The sequence below is a fragment of the Arachis ipaensis genome, chromosome B3 (assembly GCF_059453495.1).
Source record: "Arachis ipaensis isolate K30076 ecotype BB chromosome B3, ASM5945349v1, whole genome shotgun sequence".
Classification (NCBI taxonomy): domain Eukaryota; kingdom Viridiplantae; phylum Streptophyta; class Magnoliopsida; order Fabales; family Fabaceae; genus Arachis; species Arachis ipaensis.
In genome coordinates, this window is record NC_142438.1 from 109,930,352 (window position 1) to 109,941,743 (window position 11,392).

General features: G+C 37.3%; 1 non-coding gene across 1 annotated transcript; it reads right to left on the reverse strand.

The window, feature by feature from the left end:
• Positions 1 to 10,628: 10,628 nt before the first annotated feature.
• Positions 10,629 to 10,736, reverse strand: LOC148572010 (small nucleolar RNA R71). The gene has a single exon (XR_015908858.1). It is a non-coding gene; the product is annotated as a small nucleolar RNA R71 (small nucleolar RNA).
• Positions 10,737 to 11,392: the final 656 nt, after the last annotated feature.

Here is an 11,392-nt window from a genome sequence, read left to right on the forward strand (position 1 = left end):
ACCATCTTAGAAGTTGTCAGGAAAGAAGTAACCAAACTACTTGAGGCAGATATCATTTACCCCATCTCAGATAGTGAATGGGTAAGTCCAGTACAAGTGGTACCCAAGAAGTCTGGAGTCACAACAATAAGAAATGAGCATGGAGAGCTCCTGACAACTAGAGTGCAAAATACATGGAGAGTTTGCATTGAGTATAGGCGTCTCAACCAGGCCACTCACAAGGATCATTACCCCTTGCCATTCATTGATCAGATGCTTGATCGCCTGTCAGGTAAATCTCATTATTTCTTTTTAGATGGCTATACAGGATACTTTCAAATTCATATAGCTCCTAAAGATCAGGAGAAGACCACTTTTACATGTCCCTTTGGAACGTACGCTTATAAAAGAATGCCTTTTGGCTTGTGTAATGCACCTGCTACTTTCCAAAGATGCATGATGAGTATCTTTTTAGATCTTATTGAGAACTGTATGGAGGTTTTTATGGATGATTTTAGCGTATATGGTGATTCATTTAGCCTTTGCATAGATAATTTATCTAGAGTGTTAGACAGGTGTGTTAGTACTAACCTTGTATTAAATTTTGAAAAATGTCACTTTATAGTAAAACAAAGAATTGTACTAGGACATGTTGTGTCTAATACTGGCATTTCTGTAGATCTAGCAAAGGTGGATGTTATTTCTAGTTTACCTTACCCCTCCTCCGTGTGGGAAGTTCGTTCATTCCTTGGCCACACAGGTTTTTACAGGAGATTCATTAAGGACTTCAGTAAGGTAGCATTGCCTTTATCCAGATTGCTGCAAAAAGATATTGAGTTCGAGTTCAGTGAGAGCAGTATGCAAGCATTTGATAAGCTGAAGATCGCCCTGACTCAAGCTCCAATTGTGAGAGGACCAAACTGGAGCCAGCCATTCGAAATTATGTGTGATGCTTCCAACCATGTAGTAGGAGCGGCGCTAGCTCAACGCGAAGGTAAGGATCCTTTTGTAATCGCTTATGCATCTATGACTTTAGATGCTGCTCAATCTAATTACACTACTACTGAAAAAGAGCTTTTAGCTATTGTTTTTGCTCTGGATAAATTCCGAGCCTATTTACTTGGTACTAAGGTAGTAGTGTACTCAGATCATGCAGCTCTAAAATATTTATTAGCTAAAAAGGAATCCAAACCAAGGCTAATACGTTGGATACTGCTGCTGCAAGAATTTGATTTAAAAATTAAAGATAGGAGTGGTAACCAGAATTTAGTGGCAGATCACCTGAGTCGCCTTGAGCACATTAAGGATGACTCCACTCCTATAAATGATAATTTCCCATTTGATAGCTTACATGAAGTATCTGAAGTAGTTCCTTGGTATGCACCTGTAGCTAATTATCTAGTTAGCCACACTTTTCCTGCAAATTTTACTAAGCATCAAAGAGACAAGCTGAAAAGCGAGTCAAAATATTTTATATAGGATGATCCATATTTATGGAGGTGTGGTGCTGATCAGGTAATTAGACGGTGTGTGCCTCAATCAGAATTCCAGTCCATTTTAGAGGCTTGCTACTCATCTGAGAGTGGAGGACATTTTGGCCCTCAGAGAAAAGCTAGAAAAATTCTAGACTGTGGATTCTGGTGGCTTACTCTTTTTAAAGACGCTGCAGAATTTTGTAAATCTTGTTCCCCATGCCAAAGGTTTGGTAATATATCCAAGAGGGATGAGATGCCTCAACAGATTATGCTTTTCTGTGAAATTTTTGATGTTTGGGGCATTGACTTCATGGGTCCATTTCCAAATTCCAATGGTTACTTTTATATACTGTTAGCTGTAGATTATGTTTCTAAATGGGTGAAAGCAATTCCTACCCGTAATAATGATGCTAACACTGTTGTTTCCTTTGTTAGAAACCATATTATCTGTCGCTTTGGATCACCACGAGCAATCATGAGCGATCAAGGCACCCATTTTTGTAACAGGAGACTAACAGGATTACTCAAGAAGTATGTGATAATTCACAAAGTAGCAACAGCTTATCATCCCCAGACCAATGGGCAAGCAGAAGTCTCTAACAGAGAAATTAAGCGTATTCTGGAAAAGGTAGTAAAACCTCATAGGAAGGACTGGAGTGCCAGGCTACAAGATGCACTCTGGGCATATAGAATAGCGTACAAGACACCCATTGGGATGAGCCCCTTCCGCTTAGTATACGAAAAGGCTTGCCACCTCCCAGTAGAGGTGGAACACAAGGCTTTTTGGGCTGTGAGGGAGTGCAACATGAATCTTGAAAAAGCTGGTGCTGAAAGAAAACTACAACTAGCAGAACTGGAGAATCTTCGCCTAGAAGCATATGACAACTCCAGACGTTACAAGGAGAAAATGAAGGCTGTCCATGACAAGTATATAAAAAGGAGAAAATTCAGACCAGGGGAGTTAGTTCTTCTTTATAACTCCAGACTGAGGCTTATGCCAGGTAAACTGAGATCAAGATGGGAAGGCCCCTACAGAGTAGAAAAGGCAGAGCCATATGGAGTTTTCCATCTGCGTCATCCTACTAGCTCCAAATTTCTGAAGGTCAATGGACATCGCCTGAAGCTTTACCATGGTGAGAAGATGAAGGATAATAAAGAACTAGAGATTTTCCTCTTGGAAGACCCACCAATAGTAGCAGAATGAGCCTGAAGAGCGTCCAACTTAAGGACGTAAAAGCAAAGTGCTAGGTGGGAGACAACCCACCATGGTATGATCGTTCCGTTTCTGTCTTAGCTTTATTTTTACTTTATTTTATTTTTATGATTTTAATGACTCTTTTCATCACCCCTGCATATAGTTTGCATTAGCATTCTGCATATCTATAAAAAAAAAAAAAAACATGCACGCGACGCGTAAGCGTCGCTGACGCGTCCGCGTCACATGTGCGTTATGAAGAAAAGAAAATTGAACAGAAAGTCACGCGAAAGCGTGGCTGGAGGCATGCCTTAAGCATAAACATGCCCACGCGGCCGCGTCGTTTGCGAAATAGCCTTCCCACGCGTCCGCGTCACCCACGTGAACGCGTGCCCCTAAAAATCGACGTAAAAGAGGTGTATGGCAGCAAGTTATGATGGAGCTGGGCTAGAATGATGCTGGAAGCACCAGTCCCATCACGCGACCGCGTACCCCATGCGGCTGCGTCGTCCTCAAAACATGGCCATTCACGCGATCGCGTCACCCTTAAATTTGGCAAAATGGGTTTTAAACAGAGAGTCGCGCAAACGCATGGCTGGTCTCGCGCCATTCGCACAAATCAAGTCACGCGACCGCGTGACCCACGCGTCCGCATCACATGACAAAAATCACACACCACGCGACCGCGTCACTCACGCGTCCGCGTAATATGCGGCGCACAGAATTTCCACATTAGCCAAAATATCTTATCTTTTCTTCCCCAAATCCTAATTTTTCTTATCCCTTCTTACTTCCTTCATCTCTCTTCTTCCTTTTCTATTCTTTCTCACTTTTTACTTTCTTCTTCCTTATTTTTCACATACATTATCAAGGTTCTTTTCTTTCTTTCTTTACTTTTTACTTTTCTTTTATTATTTTTATTTTTATTTATGTCTTCTTTTTCTTTCACTTTCATTATTTATATTTTCTTTTCTTTTCTTTTTATTCCTTTAATTTGTGCTAGATATTTAACTAGGTGTTTATTTTCTTTTATAATTTTTGGCTTGTGAGTTATTGTGGAATTGTTTGAAAATTATATATTACTTTTCATAAGGGTTACTTGCATGTTCAAATCCCTACTTTCAATAACAATATTCACCATGCATGCCAAGTGTTTGTGAAAAAGCCTGTATGGCATTGTGCATTATTTTAAAATTTTCTATTCTACTATTCTAATGCCTGTTTTTCATAAAACCCCTTTTATATTTTATTAATTAAATATAATTGTCAATACAAACAGGTTATTAGTTTGAAAGGCTTGGTAATCTAACTTGGACATTGAATGCTTGATCTATTCTACTCATGCCTTTGCCAGCATGCCAATAAACCTCTTGCATTTAATTGCCATAACATGCACTTGCTATATTACCTTTGATGAACTTTTTACATGTAGTCTAGACCATGTGTTAACGACATCCTTCTTTACCGTGCATTAATTATCACCCTTAATATTCGCTCCCTTGCTCGAACCCTTAGCTTTACATATTACTTTCTCTTTCCTTTTTCAGGATGGCCACCAAGAAAGGAAAAGAAAAAGCTACTCCCAAACCACCAGCAAGGAGAGGTACAAAAAGAGCTTTAATGGCAGAACCATCTTCAACAGCGGTGAAACCCTCAACAAAACGAATCAAGAGGATCATCAAGGTCGATGAAAAAAAAAGCTTTTCCAGCAAAGGACACTGCGCAGTTTCCTAACCGCTACTGTGAGCAGATGTTCCCCATCCTGGCAGCAAGGAACTATAACAATGAGCACCTTCTCATCCTCCCAACCCACATTGCTGACTTTGTTGAGCCCCGCATTGAGCGAAGACACTGGGAATTCCTACGGAGATAGCCACGGCAGGTTAATCTTTCATGGGTAGTAGAATTCTACTCCAACCTTCACATGCCAACCATGCAGTCTGTCTATGTCCGTCAGAAGCAAGTTCCCATAACTGAAGAAGTCATTCAACAAGTCTTAGATCTTCCCCCTGCTCCAGAAGGATTAGACGCATTTCAAGAAGCCTCGTTCAAGCGCCAGACATACCAATTTGACTGGGACGCCATTCTCAGAGTTATCGCACAACCTGGCAGCAGATGGATCTATGGATACCATCGTTCCCGACCTAAGGGCATATTGGCTTTAGCATTTACCTTGGAAGCTCGAGTATGGGCATAGATTATGTCTCATTACGTCTTTTCGAGCACCCATGAGTCCTCCTTCACTGCAGACATGGCTGTTTTACTCTGGTGTATCCTTACAGACCAGCACCTCAATTTACCAAGACACATTTGGCATGCGATGGGACACGTATAGATTACGGGTAACTTACCTTTCCCCGCCTTAGTTTCAGATCTCGTCTCAGCAGCCGGAGTCTCCTATAGAGCTGGGGACACCAAGGCCATGATTCCACGAGATGATCAATACGTCCCTAACGGGAAGTATATCAGACCTCCAGCAGCAACTATCAACAGGAGCACGGAACCAGCAGAAGATATTCCTTCTTCTTCCACACCACAAACACCTTCTACAAACCAACTGCTCAATCAGATACTTGAGAAGCTAGAATGAATTGAACGGAAAGGAAAGCTAAGAGAGCACCGTAACAAGCGTAGATTTGCATACCTCAAGGAGCTACTTGTTGGTAACCAACCACCTAGAGAAGACCCAGACACCCCGAACTCTACCTCATTTACCAGCATAGGGAGCCATGACGGTCCCGATGGTGGAGATACTGCTACCAGCCCCCCTCTATTCCTAACAGATGGCACCGAGGATGGTGCAAAGCTTTAAGTGTGGGGAGGTCGGTAAGTACCTGACTTCCGGAGGTAATTTCTTTTTCCTTAAACACCAATAAATAGGATATTTAGTTAATTTTTCTTTTGTAGAATATGATAAATTGTATAGTAATAGGTTAATTGCATGCATATTCTACTTGATTGAAAAATAATAAGTTTCTTTTTAAGACCCTATTTTTGAAAAATTTCACTAATTTAAAATAAATCTTTTGTGTTAAATTTGTTTGAAGTTGTAATTGGAACATAGTTAAAAAGCTAAGAACACATAACCTGTGAGATTTTGAGCATAATTACATGGTTACATTATTTAACCATAAATATTTTATTCTTGTGTGTTCACTTCTCTATGATTGTGATCTTTATTTTATTTCATCCTATATGTCCAATGTTTAATGTATCTATATGCATGCATATGATTGAGGCCATTATTTGATTTTAGCTCACTTATCCCAAATAAGCCTACCCTTTAAATTACCTTTGTTAGCCATTTTGAGCCTTTTTATCCCATTCGTTCTATATTTTACCACATTACTAGCCTTAAGTGGAAAAGCAATTAAATATCCCAATTGAATCTTTGGTTAGCTTAAGATAGAAATTGTGTGTTAATTGAGTATGGAAAATTTGTGGGAATAAGAAAATGTGTCATGATAAAATAATGGGAATTTGGGTACCTACTCATGTGAAACTACAAAATTATTAAAAATTCATGTGCATTGATAAGCTATGTTTATTTTTAATTTTTTTTTTAAAAAATTATTTAATTAAATAAGGGGACAAAACTATCCCAATTCTAAATTAAGTTCAAAAGCTCCAATGCATATGTGATAAGAAAATTAAAAGAAAAAGTTAACGCATGAGTATGTAATGTGAAAGTGAAAATTATGGGTAGCTAGGCATGAATTAGAATTATATGGAGTGTAAGTATGCTAGGTAAGAGCTTAGGTTAGTCAAAGATTCAATTTATAGCTCACTTAGCCATATGTATACCCTCACCCTTACCTTAGCCCCATTACAACCTTGAAAAAGACCTCATGATGTTTGTATTAGTACATTAAATATTGTTGATTGGTTAGGTGAAAAACAAAATTTAGAAAGCATGATTAGAGAAGGATAGAGTGATTACCCTATACACTTGAGAGACTAGAGTGCACTGATGAGCAGATAATTTATACACTTTTTGGCATTATTTTTACATAGTTTTTAGTATGATTTAGTTAGTTTTTAGTATATTTTTATTAGTTTTTAAATAAAAATCACATTTCTGGACTTTACTATGAGTTTGTATATTTTTCTGTGATTTCAGGTATTTTCTGGCTGAAATTGAGGGACTTGAGCAAAAATCTGATTCGGAGGCTGAAAAAGGACTGCAGATGCTGTTGGATTCTAACCTCCCTGCACTCGAAATTGATTTTCTGGAGCTACAGAAACCCAATTGGCGCACTCTCAATTGCGTTCGAAAGTAGACATCCAAGACTTTCTAGTAATATATAATAGTTCATACTTTGCCTGAGTTTTGACGACACAAACTGGCGTTCAAACGCCAACTTCCTGTCCTATTCTGGAGTTAAACGCCAGAAACAGGCTACAACCTGGCGTTTAACTCCAAAAAGAGTTTCTACACATGAAAGCTCAATGCTCAGCCCAAGCACACACCAAGTGGGCCCAAAAGTGGATTTCTACATTATTTACTTATCTTATGTAACCATAGCTACTAGTTTAGTATAAAAACTACTTTTAGTGATTTATTTCATATCTCTAGTTAGTCTTTGGATAATTTTATGTTCAGAGATCACGTTTAGGGGGCTAGCCATTTGGCCATGCCTGGACCTTCATCACTTATGTATTTTCAACGGTAGAGTTTCTACACACCATAGATTAAGGTGTGGAGCTCTGCTGTTCCTCATGAATTAATGCAAAGTACTACTATTTTCTTATTCAATTCAAGCTTATTCCTATTCTAAGATATTCGCTTGCACTTCAACCATGATGAATATTATGATCCATGACACTCATCACTATTCTCTTAGCCTTGGATTGAGCGTTTATCTCTTAGCCTCCATTCCGAAAGATCAGAGTCTTCGTGGTATAAGCTAGAATTATTGGCGGCCATTCTTGAGATCCGAAAAGTCTAAACCTTGTCTGTGGTATTCCGAGTAGGATCTGGGAAGGGATGACTGTGACGAGCTTCAAACTCGCGAGTGTTGGGCATAGTGACAAGTGCAAAAGGATCACTGGATCCTATTCCAACATGATCGAGAACCGACAGATGATTAGTCGTGCGGTGACAGTGCATTTGGACCATTTTCACTGAGAGGACGGGAAGTAGCCATTGACAATGGTGATACCCAACATACAGCTTGCCATGGAAAGGAGTATGAATGATTAGATGAAGGCAGTAGGAAAGCAGAGATTCAGAAGGAACAAAGCATCTCGATACGCTTATCTGAAATTCTCACCAATGAATTACTTAAGTATCTCTATCTTATTTTCTGTTATTTATATTTTAATTATCAAAATCCCATAACCATTTGAATCTGCCTGACTGAGATTTGCAAGATGACCATAGCTTGCTTCAAGCCGACAATCTCCGTGGGATCGACCCTTACTCACGTAAGGTTTATTACTTGGACGACCCAATGCACTTGCTGGTTAGTTGTATCGGAGTTGTGAAAAAGAATTTGAGATTATAAACGTCCGTACCAAGTTTTTGGCGCCGTTGCTAGAGATCACAATTTCGTGCACAAAGTTTTTTGGCGCCGTTGCCAGGGATTGTTCGAGTTTGGACAACTGACGGTTCATCTTGTTGCTCAGATTAGGTAATTTTATTTTAATTTTAAGCTTTTTTGTTTTTATTATTTTTATTTTCAAAAAAATTTTCAAAAAAATAAATTATTCTATGACTTCAGAATTTTTAAGAATGAATTCTAGAGTTTCATGTGATATGTTGAATCCTGGCTGGCTGTTAAGCCATGTCTAATCTTTTGGACCGAGGTTTCAGCTATCCTTAGAAGAGCTTCTTTGTCTTTCTCAGCAGTTTAGCTATTGTATGTAATGATCTGCTAAAGCTTCGCTGGCCATTGGCCATGTCTAGTGTTTTGGACCGGAGCTTTCACTGAAAGCTAGCTGGCTAGTAAGCTATGTCTAATTCCTGGACCGGAGTTTTAGGCTAACATTGTATGATTCCTGAAATTCTCATTGGAAATTTTGAAATCCTTATTTTTCTTTTTCCAATTAATTTTCGAAAAATACCAAAAAAATTTGTAAAATCATAAAACCAAAAATAATTTTGTGTTTCTTGTTTGAGTCTAGTGTCAATTTTTAAGTTTGGTGTCAATTGCATATTTTTTATTTCTTAAAAATTTTCGAAAACTCATGCATAATGTTCTTCATGATCTTTAAGTTGTTCTTGATGATCTTTTTTGTTTGATCTTTGCATTTTCATGTTTTATGTCTTTTCTTGTTTTTCATATGTATTTTTAATTTGTTAGTGTCTAAACATTGAAAATTTCTAAGTTTGGTGTCTTGCATGTGTGTCTTTTCTTAAAAATTTTCAAAAATAAGTTCTTGGTGTTCATCTTGACATTCGAAGTGTTTTTGCATGCATCATGTGTTTTGATCTTGAATTTCCATGTTTTGCATCATTTTTGTGTTTTTCTCTCTCTTCTCAAAAATTTAAAAATCAAAAAAATATCTTTCCCTTATTCTTCTCATAAATTTCAAAAGTTTGAATTGATTTAGTTGTAAAGTTTTAAAAATTTCAAGTCAAATTTTCAATTTAAAAATTCTATCTTTTTCAAATCTTTTTCAAAAATCAAATCTTTTTCATTTTTTTCTTTCATATTTTTGAAATCTTTTTTAAATTGATTTTCAAAATCTTTTTCTTATTCTTCCTTCATATTTTCGAAAATCTCACTAACATTTAATGTTTTAATTCAAAAATTTTCAAGTTGTTACTTGCCTATTAAGAAAGGTTCAATCATTGAATTTCAAAATCATATCTTTTAATTTCTTATTAGTCAAGTAATAAACTTTAATTTCAAAAATCAAATCTTTTTAATTTACTTTTCAAATCCTTTTCAAATTAAATTTCAATCATTTCAATCATATCTTTTTCAAAATCAATTTCAAAAGCTTTTCTAACTTCTTATCTTTTCAAAATTGATTTTCAAATCTTTTTCAATTAACTACTTGACTTTTTGTTTGTTTTACTATTTCTTATCTTTTTCAAAACTATCTAACTACTTTCCTCTCACTAATTTTCGAAAATCACTAACTTTTTTTTCAAAATTTCTTTTCATTAACTAATTGTTTTAAATTTCAACTTAATTTTATTTTCCTTCTTAATTTTCGAATACTAACTAATAATTAAAATAAAAACAAAAAAATATTTTCCTTTTATTTTAAATTAAATTTCGAATTCTTCCCCCTTTCATCTCTTTCTATTTATTTATTTATCTACTAACACCCCTCCTCCACTCAAAAAAATTCGAACCCACTCTTCTCCTCTGTGTTCAAATTCTTATCTGCTCCTTCTTTTATTCTTCTCTTCTTCTACTTACATAAGGAATCTTTATACTGTGACATAGAGGATTCCATATTTTCTTTTCTATTCTCTTCTTTTTTATATAAGTAGGAACAAGGATAAGAACATTCTTGTTGAAGCTGACCCTGAACCTGAAAGGACTCTGAAGAGGAAGCTAAGGGAAGCTAAGGCACGACTCTCTGGAGAGAACCTGATAGAAATTTTCGAACAAGGAGACATGGCCGAACCTAATAACAATGGTGGAGATGCAAGGAAGATGCTTGGTGACTTTATTGCACCCTCTTCCAACTTCTATGGAAGAAGCATATCAATTCCTGCAATTGGAGTAAACAACTTTGAGCTTAAGCCTCAATTAGTTTCTCTAATGCAGCAGAATTGCAAGTTTCATGGACTTCCAATGGAAGATCCTCATCAGTTTTTAGCTGAATTCTTGCAAATCTGTGACATTGTCAAGACCAATGGAGTTGATCCCGAGGTCTACAGGCTTGTGCTTTTCCCTTTTGCTGTAAGAGACAGAGCTAGAACATGGTTAGATTCACAACCTAAGAAAAGCCTGAACTCTTGGGATAAGTTGGTCAGTGCTTTCCTGGCCAAATTCTTTCCACCTCAAAAGATGAGCAAGCTTAGAGTGGAAATCCAAACCTTCAGACAGAAGGAAGGTGAGTCCCTCTATGAAGCTTGGGAAAGATATAAGCAACTGATCAAAAGGTGTCCTACTGACATGCTTCCAGAATGGAGCATCATAAGTATATTCTATGATGGTCTGTCTGAGTTGTCAAAAATGTCATTGGACCATTCTGCAGGAGGGTCTCTTCATCTGAAAACCCTGCAGAAGCTCAGGAACTCATTGAAATGGTTGCAAATAACCAGTTCATGTACACCTCTGAGAGGAATCCTGTGAACAATGGGACGCCTCAGAAAAAGGGAGTTCTTGAAATTGATACTCTGAATGCCATATTGGCTCAGAACAAAATATTGACTCAGCAAGTCAATATGATTTCTCAGAGTCTGAATGGATTGCAAGATGCATCCAACAGCACCAAAGAGGCAACTTCTGAGGAAGATGCTTATGATCCTGAAAACCCTGCAATAGCAGAAGTGAATTACATGGGAGAACCCTTTGGAGACACCTATAATCCTTCATGGAGAAATCACCCAAATTTCTCATGGAAGGATCAACAGAAGCCTAATCAAGGCTTTAATAATAATAATGGTGGAAGAAATAGGTTTAGCAATAGCAAGCCTGTTCCATCATCTTCTCAGCAACAGACAGAGAATTCTGAACAGAGCCATTCTGGCTTGGCAACTATAGTCTCTGATCTATCCAAGACCACACTAAGTTTCATGAATGAAACAAGGTCCTCCATTAGAAATTTGGAGGCA